This window comes from Aphelocoma coerulescens, chromosome 11 (assembly GCF_041296385.1).
Source record: "Aphelocoma coerulescens isolate FSJ_1873_10779 chromosome 11, UR_Acoe_1.0, whole genome shotgun sequence".
NCBI classification, from domain to species: domain Eukaryota; kingdom Metazoa; phylum Chordata; class Aves; order Passeriformes; family Corvidae; genus Aphelocoma; species Aphelocoma coerulescens.
Genome location: NC_091025.1, coordinates 5,394,543 through 5,414,319, shown reverse-complemented (window position 1 = coordinate 5,414,319; position 19,777 = coordinate 5,394,543). Strand labels below are relative to the sequence as shown.

General features: G+C 39.7%; 1 long non-coding RNA gene across 13 annotated transcripts in view; it reads right to left on the bottom strand.

Annotated features, from left to right (window-relative positions):
* Positions 1 to 19,777, bottom strand: part of LOC138116896 (uncharacterized) — a 197,206-nt gene that overhangs the window by 20,419 nt on the left and 157,010 nt on the right. For 12 of the 13 annotated variants that reach the window (XR_011154378.1, XR_011154377.1, XR_011154384.1 and 9 more), the window contains 3 exons: positions 11,437 to 11,560; positions 8,647 to 8,708; positions 683 to 833 (listed from right to left, as the gene is read on the bottom strand). This is a non-coding gene — a long non-coding RNA (uncharacterized lncRNA). Of the gene's footprint in view, positions 1 to 682; positions 834 to 7,449; positions 7,514 to 8,646; positions 8,709 to 11,436; positions 11,561 to 19,777 lie in introns of all 13 variants that reach the window. The other variant, XR_011154381.1, reaches the window with a different exon arrangement.

Below are 19,777 nucleotides of genomic sequence, written 5' to 3'. Positions count from 1 at the left end.
TGTTAACAGCCCTAGTGCTGGTCATCTCCAGCTGGAACTGACCAGGAGAGTTCTCACCAAGAAAAATGTGTTTTTATTCACCTGGCTGAATAAATCTGTACTAAAAAAGCCTGTATGAACTACAGTTCTCTGTCCCCTCCCCACACAGGTATATTCCATATATCCCACATCAATATTTTGCCATTTGCTGCTAAAGGTTGTGGGAGAAGTAAGTTTCAAATTCCCTTGAAATCAGCATTTCTCCCTATGATTAGCTGTCTCCTGTCTACTTGCAGTGTTTAAGTGACTGAAAATACTGTATTCAAAGAGGAATTAATAAAACTTGTTGGGGCCCAAGAGTTGCCACAGACATATCTTTGTGTACACCATAAACTATGTGTAAATATGTATTTGGACAGTTGTTGAAAATGTTTAATTTTTCCCATATACCACAGCTCTTTCCAAACAGCAGAGCTGGATGGCATAATGCACATTTAAAGATTTTTTAATAGTCTGCTTTATTTATAGTTATTTACTCAACAGAGTGCATCAAGCCTTCAAAACCTCTGTGGGTTATGTGTGAACTAAGGAAGCATCTACCCATTGTTTTAAAAACATGTGTCATTCACAGTTGATCGACTGATCTGTAGAACACACTGCAATCAGACATTGCACTTCAGAAAAAACAAGATTTGACTGTTACCTGAAGGAAGTAACCATGATACTTCTACATCCACAGGGGACAACTCTGCTTCCAGGATCCAGTGTGAATCCAAAGCATGCCCATTAACCAATGCTCTTGTGCTGTTTTTCTCCTCTTGGTAAGCAGCAACCCTTTCTGAATTCAACCCTTTCTGAAACACATGGAAAGTTACAGAGGAGGCAGAGCCCACTGTTAGAAGATTTCCACTAACTCACATTAAAATAGAGTAGGAATGAGCATTTCGCAATGTTTCTTTGTTTCTCTCTATTTCAGATAGCCTCTATCATGTAAAACCTGGACTGAAATCTCCTTTCTCAAGTTTTACAACATGCTCAATTCAAACATGGCAATACAGGTTGGTAAAGAAAGGATCCAACAAGTAGCACACCACAGGTTCTTCAAGCCTGAATTATTTTAAGACATGTTTCCCACTGACTAGGTCAGTACCAAAAATCTGGTTTCTATTTCAGTGCTGTCACTACTGTGTTGATGGCATCTTGGTCATCCATCATTGAACAGCACACCTCAGTTTTCTCCTCCTGCAAAGTCCTTTGCAATTTGTTTTGAGATATAAAGGTGCAAAGAGTTCTCTAACAACTAAAAATGGTTGTGGTTGGTTCTGGTGTTGGCGCTGTTGTCAAGTAAAGTTTCTTTAAATGCTCAAGCTATTCTTCTGCCCTGTGCAGAAGCTACTACAATAGTATCCCAGATACTATTGCATCACCAACAAAACTGGAAAATATTCAGATCATTTAAGAGATTTGCAGAGACAGACTTAAGAGTGTAAAGTGCATCAAACGATTTACCACAGGCCTATCTATATATCATAGATATCAAATTCAATTTGAAATGCAAGAAGGGAAAAAATGAGAGATATGACATTCATATACTGTAATTAAATGGAAAACACATGCAAACTGCAGCAAAAAATAATAGAAACATGAATCGTGTATGTTCCATCTGCCTGTTATTACGGTAGGAGTGGCAATGATTAGTAGAAATAGGGTTGCAAAATTATTTCTTATATAATATCACTTCCTGTGCCCAGGGGGTAAATGTGATAAAGACATCTCAGCCTTAGGCGAGGGCAAAGGCAGAAAGCAGAGATCTTTCTCCTGGGAAAGAGGAGCACTTGGTTGCACAGAAGCCAAAGGAGATGCCAGCTTCTCATCCTTTGAAGGTACCAGCAACCAATCTTGGAGCTAGCACACCTCTTGGAGAGAAAGATACACTGCCAGGGACCTGCTGCCTAGATATCCCAGTCAAGGAGAATCTGCTTCAGAGTCACCCTGCACAGGGGAGAAATGCTAATACCCTAAAAGCTCCAAAATGTTGATCTTGTGGATCATATTATGTAAATTCAATGGTGCATAAATGTGAATTTTTACATAGACACTTAGACCCACTCGTGGGGAGAATATTCCCATGCTCAGCATTATTCACAAGCCTTGTGCCAACAATTTCATGTATGAAATGTAAACCAGCTCCATTAAAGCACAGGCATGGGTGTCTCAGGGTCCTGCTCCACACAGGACTGAAGAGGCAGCAGCCAGGCACTGGTTCATTCTGGTGATGGACTCTGCTTTTGCTCTAAGAGTGTAACCCTGAGCTCTTCCAGAAGCAGAACTTTCGCACATTGCCTAAGAACACAAGATAAAGCCCTGGCAAGCTTGAGCTGGCAATCTGGGTGGAGGATCTCCCCCCTCCACCCAAACCTGACTCACTGCAGCTCCTTGCAGCTGAAATACGTAGGGGCAAGATCTTTGATGGTGGTTGAAGCAAGCCATCAGTTTGGCTGCCTTTTAGAAGTGCTGAAATTGGTGATCGCAGTGGGGACATGTGAAGTTTGCAGCACTGAAGTCCCACATTAGTTTTTCTAATGGAAACCAGGGTGGCCTGCATCAGATTTGAGTGATGCTCTCTGTGCAGCTGCACCGACTCCCAAACAAGCAAGGGAGAGGAAGCTAAACCGGCTTAAAACATCTCTGCTCCCTCCTGTTTCCAGGAGCTGCATCACTCTCGTACATCACTGCAATGGCACACATGCCCAGCCCTTAGATCCACACTGCTTCGAGCCCTGCTGCACTAACAGAACCAACAAAAATGCTCCTGGATTCTTTACACAGGGTGCTGGGTTTGGAAAAGGTGGAGGGAAGAGGATAATTTTCTGCAAACAGGATTTTTTGTAAGCGACATAGTCACTTTTTGCTGTTACAAATACAAGAGCAATAACAATATATACAGGCCTGAGCAATAATGGAGATTCTGGCAGATATTTTTTCCCTGTCATAAGCACACTGGGCCTAAGGCAAGGTTTTCTTCTATTTAATAAAGTAAATGGAAAGGTAGGGAGAAAAATAAAATTAAACAAAAAAACCTGCATTGCCTCTCAAATTACACAACCTGCTAAATATTTAGGGCATTCTTTCCCACAAACATTTCAAATGGGTGAGAAAGGGGTTTGTTTTCATGACAGTTCACATCCTCTTGTGGGCCAGACTCATTCCACTGGAAGCTCACTGAAGTTAATGATACAGCAGCAAGGATGACAGATGAAGCTCACGATCCACATTTCAGTGGTACCCGTCTACCATTCAGACAAATCAGCTCAGGATTAAGATGCAAGTTAAGACACTAAAGGTTCAGGATGAGGAGAGAACTAAAATAGCATAAACAGTCTAAAATCTGTGGCAAACATGTGTGTAATTCCACTTTCAGTCTCTTGGCTACAAAGGAAGGGCTTGAACAATGCAAGAGTAACATTACTTTTCAGTACCTACTTAGAGTGACACCTGCTCTGGCTGTTTGGGGTTTTTTCCCCAGTTGTAGTGAATTGCCATCATGTACTCTCATTGCATGGCTGGTTACCTTTCTTGTAAAGAACAAAGTGAGAAGTGTTTACTGCTGATTACCAAAGGGTCAGCCTGCAAACAGCTTTGCAAATCGTGAGTTTCAAAACACTTCCGAGTTTCTTCAAAACACCAGAAAAACTCCACTGGCCTTTTAAACTGGAAATAGGAAACTTGATTTCAATAACAGGCCTAAACCAATCTGAATTTATTAGCAATTGAATTAGAAGTTCACCACAAATCCAAATGAAAATCAAGTAAAATGAAAGTGAGGAAGACAAGAAGCAATAGCTGTAATCATCCATCCAAAACTAACTTATCAGCTATCAAACAAATAACTGCTGTTAAAAGCTTTTTCACGTTAGGCCACTTGTTCTTCATAATAATTAAAATACAATGCTTTAATAAAAGAGTTTCATTTATATTCTGATAGTCAAGCTAGCACTAAACTTGATTTTGGGCTGTTCTCAATTAAGAACTGTTTATGGTCTCCAAAATCCTTTCCTGGATGCTTCTGAGGTTCTGCACCAGAAAGAGGAGGGGAAAACTGGCAAATCATGATAGAGATGTGAGAGCTGTTCTGGGGAAAAAGAGCAACCCCTGCTATGGAATCTGGATTCTAAACTCAACCAAAGCCAAGCTGCAATGAAATGTAAAACTTTGGCCAAATTGCTGAATTCTAATATCATGATTTTCATTTACTGTACTTATTTTGCAGCACGTATTGATTCCACATTGGGCAAACCACTGTTCTTGTGACAAATTCTCCATTTGCTGGGCTTTCCTCTGCCAATTCCCAGCCCTATCTCCCATTACTGAGCTCCCCACATCCTACCCTGTGTGAGCTCCATCCCCAAGGCACAGAGCTGCCCCCTGACAACCTCATCCCTGCTGACAGTGAGGATGAGCACGTCCCAAGCCACCCTGGCGTCCCATCCCCCAGATTTTTGGAGGCCACCTCGCTGCCTCACGCCATGCTGAGGCACAGAGGCACAGCACACACCCTCTGATATCACCCTCCCCACTGCTTCGCAACGGGGAAACGATGAGCACATGACAAAGAGGCAGCCACTGTTCTTCCTCACTTCAAAAGACAATACCCTGGCACTAATAATCCTTCACACTTAGTAACAGCCAGCTTTATAAACAGTAATTAAAGATGCCTTCTGGTGTACCTGCAAAGGAAACATGATTTTTGTTCTCCACAAGGACCACATTTTCTTTAGTGACTTCTGATTAAAGGAGCCAACCTTAAGCACAAAAGGCTTAATTTTCAGGGGAACAAGCAGCTACAGGTCACATATTATAACCTTTTAACAGTGTCTCCTAACAGCAGCTAAAAGTTAAAATCTGAGATTTTCAGCTGAAAGCCTCACAGTTCTTCATTTCAGAAATTTTCTGCATACTGCTAATCATTAATTTTGAAAGAGGGGCAGGATTCACACAGCAAAGATTGTGAAATCTGCTAAATCATTTTTCCATATACATATACAAAAAAATCCCTTGTTTATTCCCCTGACATCTCATTGAGTAAACGTGCCAGCGATGAATTTAAGCAGCATTCTGAGATTCACTATATTGACTGTTCATTGGCTTGTGCCTCTCCTTTTATTTTTATTCTTCAAACTGGCCAAGGCTTTTACCACTCACCATTTCTCCAACAATTAAGCCCTCTCTGAGCACTATCTGGAAGTGAAAACTGGTGACAGTTACAGCCCTGCCCACTCAGAAAACCCAGCACAACCTGGGTGAGCCCAGAGACGCCAAGTCACTGCTCTGTCTAATTACAAACCCGAGGCAGATTAACCTTTGATGACTAAATTAATCTTCTAAATAAAATGAATATGCATCAGCCTGCAAATTAGGATTAAATGCTTAGCAGAATCTTTATGTGATCAAGCAGGTTTTGTGGTGCAGATGTTAACCATTAACATAAAGCAATAAAATCATTCTTTTTTTCCTATAATAACACCTAACAATTCCAAAGCCACCTTTCATCTGAGAATCTCAAAGGGTTTCATAAACATAATTAATTAACCCTCTCAGCATCTGAGACAAGAGCATAATAATATCCCCATCCAACAGCTGAAGAAACAGAGGCACAGCAACATCCTGGATCGCGTGCCTCGGACTGTGCGTAATGGGGATGTTAAATGCTTTGAAGAGAAAGAAAAGACCAGGTTTATGCTGCCTCCAGCCCTGCTCTCACGTAGACAGGCAGGGTGGCTTCTCCACGAGGCTGAACTCCTGCCATGCATGCACATCCCTCTGCCAGAAATGCCCATGGAGGCTCTGGACAGCCTTTGAGGTTGGCATCACCTCCACCAGGCACCGGGACACACGAGAGGTGGGCACTGCCTCACCTGCCATCTGCACCAGGACAGCTTTCCCTGGAAAAAACAATGGAGCTTGGCTCACCAGGGACCAAATGAAAACAAACTTCATACTGCTACCTAGTTCTGAATTAAATCATTCCACCACTGCTGGTGAATCTTTCCTAGAGGAAAATCTGTTCTGGATTTTTTGGGGCAGTAAGAATTACCAGTCCCTTGAGGTATCTTTTTCTCACACACACTGACAACTTAATCACAAGGAGACCCCAGTGACAGCATTCCCACTTTTTTTTTTGACTGCTGGTGTCCCTGCAATGTGATTCCTATGTCTACATGGAGTAAAAAACTTACATAGAAAGTTACCACTTCCATCCTCATTCTGACACTGAAATGCGAAGAAATGTGGCCATGGTTCTTCCAGACTCTCATAGAAGACCAAATGTTTTCAGGGAATCGAGGAAAACTGCTGAGGACTACTTTCTGAGCTCTTTCTTCCAATGGGATATTAATTTCCAAGTGGCTTACAATAAGGAATTTAGAAAATGTATGCATCACAGCTTTTCAGCCTTACTACCTCTGATTTTAATTTCATTATTTTCAAGCCTTATGCATTTCATTATTATCAAACTGTAAAATTAAGTTTCAATTTGATCTAAGTCAAAAATAATGTGAGAGTACTGCTGACCTACAGACAGGCATGTGAGAACTCACATTCTTGATAATTTAATTTGTTGGCACATTTTGTTGTCTAATTGCAGCAGCTTCTCTTGGTGTATAAGTTTTCTTCTATGTAAACTAATCCGCTGGTGTAAAATGTCTGTTACTGAAAATGTAATTTTAGTTGTTTGAGAGATAAGTGGATAAGTTCTCAGTTTAAATTTTTTGGCTACTAAAAGGAGTTTTGAACTAAAAATTTACTATTACGTTAGAATATTGACATCACGTGTATCATTTTGACATATAAGTGACTTCCACAGTACTGGAAGTCAGACATTGAAAAGCGTTTTCTGTTTTCATACAATGACTGCTAAAATCCATGGAAAAATTCCAAGGACTTTAATAAGCTTTGAATTGGGCACATTATTACTATGAATGTAACTCTGGATACCTTCCGTAACATCTAGGCCATGTGAGAAACTTAGGAAAAGCAATTAACATTCCTCTATCAACTTTTGTATTTACATTTGAAATTTACCATTTAAGACTTTAATTCTCCATAAAACTGCTTAAATATACATAACTTCAGTGTTATTTAAATGTTTTATGATCTTCCTGAAATGATCCGTTAATTAAAATCACTTACTTAGTATCTTAAACTTACCTACTTTTATTTTATTTGGAAAGAATTGGATTTAATGTGCAGGTTTTGTTCATTTTCTTTCTGAGGAAATCTTAATTTGGAAGGAAATTATGATTATATGGTAGGGAGAAGGATGTCTTGAAGGCTGCAGACTTAGACTAGTGGTAATCATTAGCTACCATGTATGACATGATATATATAATTAAGAGACAAATTTATTACAGAAATTTGGAATTATCAATTAAAAAGTAGTCAGTGCGGTCCCCCAAGGTCTGATATGATTACCTGCCTTATCTGGGCTGTCACTTCCAATGCTGGTTGGAATCTCAAAGACCTCAGAGGGGGCTCCCTGTGTCAAGTTAAATAAGTGAGACAACCTCAGTGGAAAAATGCAACGATACAAGCGGGTGCAAACTAAATTCCTCTTGAGGAGAATAAAGAGATCAGCTTAGACCTGAATATTACTGGCATGATGTTCTTCCTTTCTACTGTACTTCTGAATGGACTGGCAAGGCCATTCCATCTGTGGCTGTACCCCAGTCTGCTTGATGTGTTTAAGGAATGCTGAACCTCGGGGGCATTAAAGGACACTCCAGCCTGTTACATTTTTTTCTTACTTATTACATCTGCAGACTTTCATTTCTCCTTTGAGTTTCCTCAGGTTTAAGGCCAGAAGAGATGGTTAAATTATCTAGTCTGACCTTGTATATATACACCAGGCCACTAAGCTGCACTCCCCAGCCTCCTTTTCTCCCTGTCATCTCACTGATCCACAAACACGTCTCAATTATGAGGCAGCGAATCAGTGTAAAAAAATAAACAGCTCCTCCCACCTGCCTTTGTCTCCAAAATCTCAGCTCCAGCAAAATTCTGTTGCTCACCCTGAAACAGAATTAAAAATTTGGCATCCTCTGATGAATTAGATTTTGTTTTTTGTGCAGAGTGTCTCACATCTTTATTGCTCTGGGCTCTAGTTTGGATTAAAAATAAAATTAATAGAAAGTGTCACCTCGTCTTATTTTTTTACCTGATTGGTGTAGATGGATCTTAAATACTTTATATCCAGCTATGGAGGCTGAGTACACCAATTTATGAATTCAGATACAAACCGAATGAAGTTAAAACATAAGTTGTTCATCCACTCAACACAAAAACCTAATTTTGAGAAGCACTATAAAACTTCTTCAAACCAATATACATCAAGAAACATAGCATGCTATCACAACTCCAGTACCTGCCTATGCAGTAAAACTTTTGACATTTACCAGAAACAAAGGAAAAGAAAATAACAGTCCAAAACTCATGATATGGTTTTTCAGGATATGATTTGAAGACTGTCTGTTGGCTCCAAAATAAAGACTCCTGGAGACACAAGGAGCCTGACAGACAGTGATTGTCTCCCCTTTTAAAACTGTGCTGACAGCATCAACTGCTGTTCACTTTGGTATCAGGGAGTGTCAGGAAGAGTGAAACACTTCTTACCTTACCACGTCATGCAAAATTTAGCACCTCTGTCTTTCCCTGGATTCGCCCCACGAGCGTTCCTAATGTGCACAACAAAACCACATGAAACTCAGATGATTTCAGATCATGTTACAAAGTCAAAACACAGAACAGATTCACAGAAACATTTACTAAGGTTCACCAACCTGTTGAGTGAACCTGGGCCCGATTCCAAGCAAATCTGGATTGATTAATGTTTTCTTTAAATCAACATCACCTGATGTTCTTTGCTACTGATGTGAATCTCAGCTTTTCCTTTTCTCTTTGGGATTTTGGACTGGTGTAAGTACACAGCTGAAAACAGCACATGCAATGCACATTCATCTATGTATAACTGAAGAACCTGTATCACTGCTTCTGCAAGGAAATAAAATATTGCAAAACCTGCATCCCTCCAGCCTCATCAGTATTTTGCACTATTATGAGCTTTTGAGGGAGGGCTTGGAGTAGAGCTATTTTCAAACTGTTCATGCATTTAAGAACACTGCAATAAAGGAGCTTATTCTACATTTCAACCATGAGACAAAATCAAGATGCACTCAGATGTACAAGGAATGGAACCTCTCTAATGGATCTCTTGAAATCAATGGAACTACTTATGGAGTAATATACCATTGTGAGTGAGAGCTACTGTAAATAAGCTTTGGAAACTATATTCCAGCTACAGCTGTGCTCAGTGGTTTGTAATACTCCAGCACTTGCTAAATATAAATAAATGAAATAAAGTGGGAAATAGTGATACACTGATTTCTGCTTTGACTGTACATTTTTTTGGGAATGTCTGAGCAATCAGAACACTACATAAATACCTTGCCATGCCTGTGGGATTCCATGCTACCTTACAATCCATCACTGAAGCAGGCAGCAGCTCTTGAAGACATGCTAAAGCACTTCTAGGTTGAATGTAATTCATTGTTACACTCTCTGGTTGTGTCTTTATTTCCTCTTGAAGGAAGAAGTGGCTACATGTGTATGTACACATATTTCCAGTTGTATGTTGGAAATCACCAAAAATTTGCACCATATTAAATAATTATTGACCAGAAGCTCTGTATTTTATCACTTGATTGACCTTCTTTTTTCCTTTACATTCAGGAATTCTACTTTGAACATAGCATGTCTATACCTATATCTTTATCTGAAAACTGACAAGTTTTCAGGATTAAGAGAAGTAAAACTATTCAGATACACAAGAAGAACCTGGCCCACCCTGTTCTCACTAGACATACATAGGTATGTATTTTGTGTATCTAAAAAATACTTGTTCATCCCATAGCTATGCTATTTAATTTATTCAATTCTGACTCCTAGTTTCAGAGAAACAAAAAACTGAGGAAAATGTTAAAGAACTGCCAAAGTTTCTGTTGGAATAGAAAAGGAACAGAAATATTGTAAGACTGACTGTTCCCTCAATTTCTTCTGGCCAATTTGTAGTCCCAGCAGATTTGCACAAACTTTGAACAAGCACAGAGGCCTGGCAGTGCTGACATGAGCTGAACCCTCTCGCCTTGTGAAACTCAACCACTGCGACTTCATAGGCAGCTTTGGCAAAATACAGAGAAGATCAACCAGAAAAAAAAAAAAAAGATATTTAAAACTGACTAGATTCTTAAAGGAGAATTTTTGTCAGCAACTGAAAAAGGCCCCAGCATCTCATCAGGGAACTTTCTAGCAGCTTAATTCCTCACTGAGAATTTGTGCTGCTGGGGTCCATCCCCAGTGTCCTGGGCTCCTGCTTTTCCTTTTGCTGCCAAGTCAGACATTGGTGTCCACTAATGATCTAAAAAAAAGGAATCTTTAATGTTCAGGCTGTAAATATGCCACTGAGTCCCAAGAGCCTAACATATGTCAAAGGCATGAAATGATGGCCATGAAAGGGAGCTCTACATCTGTGTTTGCTTAGCAGAAGAACTGCAGGGCTGACCTGTGGACTGATGTGGCTGTTTAATAGGGTCTCTGCAAACGGTTCAATAGCATCAGAACTGCTGGTTAATCCTCTTACCAGTACCATTGACATTATTTCATGTTCTACTAATTCCAAGCCATCTGCAGAAACACTTGCCTCTCTGGCAAGTCAATAGAGAGTGGCCGAATTTTTTAAAAGGTTGCAGCTCTAATAACCGCCTGTGTATAATTTCAGAGCAAGGTTATTATTTTTTTTATGGGACCATTTTTGCATAATGTTATAGTGTGAGTCTCACCTCATTTTATTAGTGTGAGTCAGGAGTAAAGGTAATGAAAATGCATGGGAAGGACTGAGCTTTAAGATAGAATATTCTGAAACAAATATCCAGGTATATTTTGAGATTAGATCTCCAACGGTGTTCACATGCAAAAACCTCAATTATTTCGATGTTGGAAGAATAAAAAATGTATTTCAAATGGACAAAATAAAAAAGGTGGGATTTGATAAACTTCAGAGGTATCTATATTTTTTTTTTTTGCAACTTGAGCAGTTTTTGCAATGCTTTCCCTTCCACTTGGATTTCCCATGTAGACTTTGTGACAATCGTAAAAACCGACACACTCAGGATTTTCATATGGTGATTCCCAATTCAGTGTTCAACATTACAAAAAACCACTCAAAATTACCCAAAAATAAAAGAAGAAAATGCCTGGTTAATAAAACAATCTCTCTTAATGATTTTCCCATGTATTTCCAAACAGTCCCAAAGAGTGCTAGACCGTGAAGGAGAGCAATGCAAGGGAGCGAAAACTTTCTGACTTTGTAAGGAACTAATGTTTTTGAAGCTGCCCAATCATTCTTACCTCTCTTTGCAACCTTTAGGGAGTCACAATCCATCCAGGAGAATCAATTATTGAATGTAAAAGTAAGAGCCTTGTGTCACCCTTCCTGTCATGTCACTGTCTTCTGTTGGAATGCACCATGGGTCTGAAACCAAAGCAGACACAGAGCGTGAATGAACTGCAAAAAAACAAAGTATTTCAAAATCTGGGAGACTGGTTAACACCACTGTCCTGCTCTGAGCATTGCACACCACAGAAACTGGTCAAGGAAAGAATGTTTCTGTATAGAATACACTCAGGCCCCTGCTATCACTTAATCCCTCTTCCATCTCTGCCAAATTCCAGCTGCAGTCCGTACTTGCCTCCAAAGAAGCAGAGCTAATAGCAAAGTAAGTCATATCTATTGGCTCCTTCACCAGCATTTCACAACAGATATCATCTGATTAGGTGCTAAGTGGGACTATTTGCACTTTTGCTTATAGCACGTATAATTATGTAATTCTGTATAATGCCCAAATGACTGTTTAAGTAGCAGCTGCACAAAACAGAGGCATTGGTTGGACAGAACAGAAAATACAAATTTATATAAAACCAGCACAGTAAAAAATATACAGATAACATGTACATCTATGTGTATTTATACACCTTCAGGGCTATCAAACATGGAACAAGATCATGTCAATGGAACCACTGACAAGCAGGACTCTGCCTATTCTCTATGGAAGTTTTGCCAGTGATGGTTCAGTGGCATTTAACTTACTTTTCCTAATTTTCAGATGTCACATGTCCTAATTTCATTTCAAGGAACAGAGTTTCCGCGAGCTTTGATTAAAGGAATCACAGAGTATCAAGGTTAGTTTGAAGTGCTGTTATATTTTAAATACATCCTTCTAAGCATATGGGTAAGGTGGTTGCAGTGGTAGGAGTCCGCCACAGAGGTGCTCCACAGAGGTCAAAAGGAGATCACTATTTGCTTAATTTAAATAAATCAATTTGTTAAACAAGGAGCTTCTGAGATTATACAGTCAGAGGGTGGAGAGAAAAGAAAGATAATTATTTTTGTTTGCATAAATCATTTTCTTATTACTTGGGGATCAGGGTGGTATTGTTTGGGTCCCAGAAAGGAGGGCAAAAGAAGATAACTGTATCAATTTGCTGATCAGGGTTACATGGGATTTTGTTGCTGGGACTGGAGAAAGGAAAGAAGATCATTATTTTTATTTAAATAAATCAATTTGTTGCGATCAGGGATCACATGAGGTTGTGCCGTTTGCAAGGAAGGCATAGGAAATTCTCCTTTATGGATAGCTGGTTGCAGAACAAATGTTCAGACAATATTCTACCAAATGAAAAAGGAAAAACAAAGAAGGCCTTCAAGACCACAGAACTGGATTTCTGGTTTTTTTTTTCTTTTTTTTGCAAGACCCTGACTTTGTCGTCTTGTATTGGTCTCTAACTTGAGTTAACACATTCACTGTTACACTTTTAGTGCACTGAATCAGGATTATATATGTGTACGTGTGTGGACATGTATATAAACCATGCATATAGACAATTAGAGAGAGAAAGAAAAAAAAAAAAATAGCAGCTACCAGGGCCTGATCCTGCAAAAGCCCTTGTACTTTGAGGCAATGCTGATGGAACTACTGTACAAACTGTGATTGCCTTCCCAGGACATAAGACCAGCTCTCCAGTGGGGAATATTCATTGAAATCAATGGCCATTCTGTGCACACACACTTTAAGGGCCTGATATTTGTTGCTTCTTTTCTGAGGCAATTAATGAAGCTCTGTGTGTAATTTTAAAGGCCCTTCATGAACTAACTGGAAATCTACAGCTCTGAACATCAGTGAACTCATATCCAAAACTAATAGCTTCAGTATCACTGCCAAAAATTGACTAAGCGCTCTTTGTGCCTGCAAATGGGGTTCTGTAGGCAGTATCCTTCTATCTGCCTTCAAGGGATAATCTCCTCTTACAAATAAAACAATTGTTTCATTTGCTCATTGCAATGGTTGAATGAGGCTGCAGAAATGAATCTCACTGGTTTTGAATGTTCTCAAGTCAATCAAGAGCGGATTTGGGGAGTGGGGTGGCTTTCAATTACCACATGTTGCTATTTGTAAAACTAGTTTTAAAAATGTCTTTTCACAGGTTTGCATGCGATTCACGGAATGTAATAAGCAAGCCATTCCTCTCAGTATACCAAATTAAAATTAAAAGATGGCTTGAACATATAGTGTAAAATCCAAAAATCCATATCTGCCTGATCAAGTGCCCCATATATTAACCTTGGAATGAATAGATGGAATAATCCAGTTAGCTCTCTAATGAGTAAAACAATGTTTAAGTAATTAAAGAAAAAACTGGGCTGCAACCATTCCTTGGATACTTTCAGAGCCAGTGGTGTAGTCCAAGGGATCAATTTGTGTTTGTAACAAGAATGATAAATCTAACTAAACATCTTTATTTTTACAGTACGTTAAAGAAGCATTTTTATTTAGTGCAGTCATATATCTCCACATTATTCTGAAGTATGCTTCTTTATTGCTTTTATGTCTCCAGAACTGCCTGAGGAAAGTATCCTTTTCTCCTTGTGTTTTATTGTTGTTATCCTTGTAGAGTATAACATGCACAAACTTGATTATGATTAATTGAGGGCTTTGGCAAATTATGTTTTTATTCCTTTCCATCTAAGTCTTCCATCTGCTCAAGAATTAAACAAAAAAAAAGAAAGAAAGAAAAAAATTTTACATTTATAAGGACACTTAGGGCTTTCTGGGTAAAGCATCAGAACAACTGGTTCAGCAATAATGGCTACAAGCAGTCTTCCTTCAGTCTTACATCACCAACATGTTCATGCATCTCTACCCTACAAGTGAGGCTGAGAGAGGCTGATAACTGGCCCAACCTCATTCGATCTTGCTGCAGAGCTGGAATTTCAAACTGAATCCATCCAGTTTAGGATATTGCTCAATTAGATCCTGCCATCAAAGAACCACTTGCAGCAGTGAAGTGCGAGCTCTGTAAATATAAACAGCCACGTCCTTCAGCACAGTGAACGTAACATCAAGCTGGCTATTTTTAAGAGGCACTGTTGAAGTTCTTACCCAAGGTGCTGCAGCTGCACAGACCAGCCCATTAAGCCTGGTGTACCACATCAGATAAGGCCCTTCCTTCAGGGTTTATGATTCAGGTATAAATGCTTGCCATCCCCTGGAAACTGGCAAATGAAGTTGCACTTGGCAGTCTGGGCTTTTCTTAATAGGATGAATGACAGAATCAAGAAGTCGTGTTTAACCTGTATGACTGTGAGGAGGAAAAGGAAAGGCTTATTCATTTAAAGACAGCCTTGTTCTCCAGCCTTGCTGGCACACAGCACAGAGTGGTGATGAGAAAGCAAAATTATTGAGGAATTTGCTCCTCCAAGACCACAGAGTTGAAATAACAAAAAACCCCAAACAATTCTAGCAACCAGAATGCAGATACAATCAGTCTTCAAAAGGCTGGTCTGGACAGTTGGTGGTGTGGGGACAGGGGCTGTGGATTTATTACAGGGTCAGCACCAGTGGCATTTTTCTTACTCAGCCAATAACATGAATTGAGTTGTTGGCCTTGGCCCAGGTCCCTGTGAGCAACACTGCAAGTGACTGACACCACACCACTCTTGAACCACTGAGGAAGACAGGTTAAATCTGCACACTTGACACTGGCAGGAGGCACAAAACACTGGTGTGTCGGCTGTAAAGGGAGTGACTCCAGTGGAAGGGATAAAAATCATCACCTAAGATGGGTCTAATTGCCTGTAAAGGTGGCATCTAGTGACTAGCCGGAGAGGTACTGCAGTGTCACTGCACACAGGTGGTCGGCGTGGAGGCTGACTAAACACCAAAAGAGAAGGAGTCTGTGGTTCAACTGAACCAAACCAGATTTAGAGGTAGATACAGAAGCTGCACTTCCTCTGCCAGAGTTTGCAGAAGATCCATGTCAAAGATGTACTGACAGTAATGCTGTAAATCCTCTCAGCAGCTCACTGACATAAAATTCTATGGTAGCCTCATAGGAGATCAAGAAACTACTTTAGGTAATAGATATGGTTTGTGTAGAAAAACCAATCATGTGAAAACAACAATATGGATCTAGAGTCCTCCATGGCAGAGTGAACAAAGTACAGAGCAACTGTCCTGATGAATGCCACATGGTAATCCAGGCACTACCCATGTACCAGGAAAAAGCAGTGTATTCTTAGCATGGAAAGGAGGGGTGTTCTATTAATCAAATCCAAAACAGTTTTATTCCCAGTTGAACTTCCCTTCATGTTGGTCAAGTGACTTCAGCATTCCACTTTTGAGGCTCACAAAAAGGAGAGGCTGCATTTACCCACCACTGCACAGGATCTTAGCAAAAATGATTCACTAGAGTAAACTTTTCCAGTGATACGTATCACCCTTCCCTGCTGCAATGGCATGGTTTGGATAGAAGTGAGGGGTGTCTGATGATTTCACCCCTCCAAGAAGCAATCCCTGCACCTCCAGGCCCAAAGGGATCACCACACAGAATATGAAGTGAGATAAAAATCTGGTGACAAAGCTACTGGAATCTCTGGTCAGAACCCCCTGGAACTGTTGTCCCAGCTTGCTCTGGGGACTGCTACAACTGCTGTCAGTCCCCTCCCCTTCCTCTGCTCACACACAGAGTATACAGAAGAGCACACAGTCAACTCAGTCTTCTATGGAAAGCTCTGCACGAAGCCTCTCTAATTTGACTTTGTGCAAGCATGTGAATCTCATCCTGATACTTTCTGGGTACTCAGGGAAATGTTAGAATGGCAGCACAGCAGAAATGGAAAAGCATTCTCATTCTTTGGCAGCAAATAATTTATTTCACATCCAACACCCTTTTTCTTCTTTTCCCTGCTGCCTGTGTTTGTGATTGTAAGTGAAAATAATTTCTGAAGAGTTTAGCTAATAATTATTGGTGAGAAGATCCTGTCAATCTCTCAAGATAAACAAGAATGGGTTCTGGTTTACACCAATTTCACATCACGTGACTGTCCTATTTTTTCTGATTTAATAAATATTAACCTTTCTGCCTTTTAGGAGCATTGTGCAAGATCTTATCTTCTGATGTGACATGGTAAATGGCCAGTGCATGCCAAAACTGCTCCTAGTATATAAAAAGGCAAATTTTTCTTATTTCATTTCAAGACAAGACATTGTTCAAATTAAAATTAAAATGCACACAGATTATATCTTCTTTTACATGAATTTATGCAAGTTGCTATTTAGGGTGTGCCTCTTTTTCTAACCGCAAATTCTTCTAACATCAGATAAAAGAGATTTATCGTCATTTTCCCATTTTATCTTCTAACTTTTGCCTAGTGGGAAAGCATAAAGCAGACAGGTGACCCCCCAAAAAGATTGTAGAAAAGGATCTTACATCAAGGCACTTGGCAGAAGCTCAGATGATCTTTTGGTAATTGTCAACATTGCCAAAGACTTTCCTCGCTGCCTTGAGCAGACTGCTTTCCTTCCTTGAACCTCAGTTTCCTGACTGTAAAGGCACAAGAAGGTATAACAGTTCTTTCCCTTTTTTTTTTTATATCTTATTCTTATTGCAAACACTTCCAGGCAAGTCTGATTATGCACTTAGCAGATGGGGTCTTCAAACTCAGCTGGAGCCTTCAGGCCTTCCTGTAGTATAAATAACAATAAAGATGATGGAGCATTAAAATAGACAGAACTTGTTTTTTGTTCTCTACAATGTGAACCAAACTGTGGCTGGACTTATATTTAACACCACCAGCCAGTTTATTTATGAGAGGATTTATCAGAAGTGGTTGGGTTTAATTTCCTCTAATTCACGCTGTATGAAAAATGGCAGCTGTTCGATTTTAATCTAAAACCTGATGATAGGGCTTCCCAGAAATAACAAAAATACCACAATGGAGGTATCCAAACAGTAACTGGAGGAGTGCAGCACAGGCTGATCACGCCTGCTGCCTCACAGCTCCACTGCATCCCCTCCCTGCTTCGAATTTTCCAATGGAACCTGCAAAGACAGGATCACTGAAGCAGTACAGGAATTATTAATGGTAACAAAAAGAATTGTGGGACTCAAGTGCCTTCTTTAGCATCTTGATTCACAGAAAGAGTTAATCTTTTGTTCTTAGACTGGCTTTTTTTTTATTTTTAACCATGTGGATAGGTTTGCTAAGATGTCTTTCCTACGGTGGAAGGAGGAGGGAGAGGTTGTGGAAAAAACCCACCATCATTTGCAAATGGAACATATGCCTGAAGTTAAATATAAGTGTGCATCAACAAGCTCACATATTATGGGGTGAAAAATAATAATACAAAAAAGAGGTGGAATTCCTTTTCAAACAAATCAGAGAAAGATTCAAAAGCAGGGGCCAAACAATACCACCCTGTGATCAACAGGAAATGCTAAGAATAACTGTATATCATGTGTGGCTTCAAATTTACAACCAGGACATATAATCTCCTTGTAAGAAAAGAGTCAAGTTCAAGAACTTAGCCTCTACAGTAAAGCTCTCATTTTAACTAAAGAAGCTGAGGTCGACGGCCTCTCAAATGAAACAGATAAGGCGACATAGGGTTCTTGTCAGAAACAAATGTTATGTCTCTCCCTACTGAAAAGCTTAAAGATATTATCAGCAAAAGCCTAGTTGGGCCTGAAATGGGTCCCAGAGAAGTAATATTAACCAGGCTCCTGGCAGATCATTTATTTATCTCAAGCTAAATTCAATAAAGAGAGCCATATATAAGTGAGGGAAAATAATGCAGCTGCTAGTAATTTATCATTGGATGGAAAGTCATTGTTATCCTTATCTCTCCAATGATGTTCTATTTCCAACTGGTAATGAATTATGGGGCTTGCCACATCTTTACTATGTGACAGGTCAACACTACCTCACGGGTACTGTACTGTATTTATGCAATCGATAGAGAGTTTGCTGAGAAAATATTGGCAACCATTTTGTGAGAGTGACCCAGGGCTGCATGGCATTAGGATCACTGGTGGTGGTCAGTGGATAGAGCAGCATTTCTCTACTCCTTTAAAACAAAGATATCTTTGAATGCTTTAAAAATATTTTTCACTTTGCTCTTTATAAAAAGCCAAGCATGTGAAGTGAACCACTGGATTGTTAATTAGAAAGCATTCTGCTCATTTAAGCTGGCTCAGCCACCAAAGGGATCTTTTCTGTTCCTTTGTTGCACTTATTAGAGGGATTTATTAAATCAAACTTCAGTACAGACTTATCCGAAATTACTTGTGCCTGTGGTGTTTGGGGCAGAGCAGAGGCACAAAGAGCAGAGGTTTGGCCAGGCTGCTGCTGAGATGTAAGGTCAGGCTAACGAGCAGCACTGGGTGCCCCACAGAGCTCCCAAATTCCACACTGAGTGCAAAGGTAGAAGCCATGCAATCCAACACTGAGTTTGCTCTCCTCAAGTCATCTGTGAGAGACCCCCCTTCAGCACAACCCCTGGAAGAGAAGCGATCAAAAAACAGTGTTATGGGATGGATGGCTCCAGGAGGAAGAGCCCTGCTACAGGGACACCTGGCTAGGGAAAGGTTTCTGCAGCAGTCCCTTCTCTCACACTGCTCTCCCATCCCTGAAACAATTATGCCCATGTTTTCTCTCTCCTCTACTTCTTCCCACTGGGTTTCATTTTCATTATGCATGAGAAAAGCTCATGTGGATTTAAAAGTTTGTGTTTGTACTAAAAAATCAGAAATACACTTTTTAGCTTTTATAGGTATTGAGAGGGGAATGTGTATCACAAATTACTAAAAAATTACGATTTTCAAAAACACCTCTTGAAGAACAAAGAAAATTTCCAAATAAACTATAATTATTCAAAAAATAAGGAAATATTTTAGAATAAACAGTCTTCTCTCACTAATAGTTACCAAATAAATAAAAAACCTGCATAACCACAATTTGGCCCAGACCACATTTCTAGATTAGGCCACCTAATCTTCATGCCATTTAGCAATATCCCCACTTGAGCCTTCTGCCTTCTTCTCCATTGAGACTACCCACTTGTGGCCATGGGTTATTTCAAGAACTGAACAATCCAGAAAATCCCATTTTGATTATTTTTTTTTAGCTTGGATAGGTAGAAAGGTAGAAAAATACACATCCTTTAAGGCAGAGTATGAATATATTTGAAAAAAAAGAAGGAAATTACAATTTCAGTGAAGAGAAGCAGCAGCCATGCCAATAATAAAAGCTACTGATTGTAGTAACACATGTATTTTTAGTCATGCAAAGAGATGTCCAGATGAGTTGGATCATCAATGCTGAACCCACGGACTTTTCTAGAAGAGAACAATA